The sequence below is a fragment of the Sinocyclocheilus grahami genome, unplaced genomic scaffold, assembly GCF_001515645.1.
Source record: "Sinocyclocheilus grahami isolate Dianchi unplaced genomic scaffold, SAMN03320097.WGS_v1.1 scaffold74.1, whole genome shotgun sequence".
Lineage (NCBI taxonomy): Eukaryota > Metazoa > Chordata > Actinopteri > Cypriniformes > Cyprinidae > Sinocyclocheilus > Sinocyclocheilus grahami.
Genome location: NW_015505253.1, coordinates 2891108 through 2892111, shown reverse-complemented (window position 1 = coordinate 2892111; position 1004 = coordinate 2891108).

Below are 1004 nucleotides of genomic sequence, written 5' to 3'. Positions count from 1 at the left end.
GCCATCCTGGCACTTCCATCTGTCAGCAATGCAGAGTGCTGCAGTACAACTGAAATTCCACTATCATTGACTTTTACACATGAAGGACAAGATCACACAAGCAGAAGTGCTTCTTATTAACAACACTGGTGTAAATGTGTAAAGACATTCTGGAAATGCAGAAGCATCCACGAATCACAGGGAACCGGCTTTTGATATGTACGAAACCAGTTTATTTGATATAATATCAATCCACAGCTCTATATACAAAATAAAAATGCATTTCTATAGCTCAATGGGAACGTTTCAATTAGGGTTGGGTTGGTCAATATCATCTAAAATATTTTCCAGTGGCTTCTCTTGATTGCATTCAGCAAATTTTGGAATTTAAAAACATGAACCCAAATTTAAATGTAAGATACTCACGTTTAAAGAAAAAAATAAATGAAAAGAAATTACACTGCAAGCATTTTGTCTGTGTAAGGGCTCGGATCGTCTTCTATAAAGAATCGTGAGTTTAAGCGTCAAATCGTGGGTCATTATGTGTCATTCATGTAGAGCTGAACCACAACAAACCATTTAAACAGGAACAGAACAGTCCATCAGCTAAAAATTATATTGCATTTATCAACAAAATTCAAGTAAAACAGGACATAGCGACCTAGAATGAGCTGTAAAAAAATCCTCCGCTCTCAGAAAGAAATCATAAAAATTCATTCAGCATTATTTTGACCTGAGATCTAAACCACATCTAAATCAATATTCAACACAACTACTCGATGAATATTCAATTTACATGTAGATTTCAGGTCAGAATAGTGCACAGTATGTACATTTCGGATAAATCGCAAAGAAATAAACACAAATATTAAAATGGCGTTTACAGCTTCTCTGTACAAATATGAGACAATGCTTGAACAAATAATGAAAAAGTGAGATATTTAACCAGGCTGTTGTTCTTCTTACATCTGAAGGACATCATAAATAAATCCCAGCCCTTATTTAGGAAATAACGATGTGAAGAA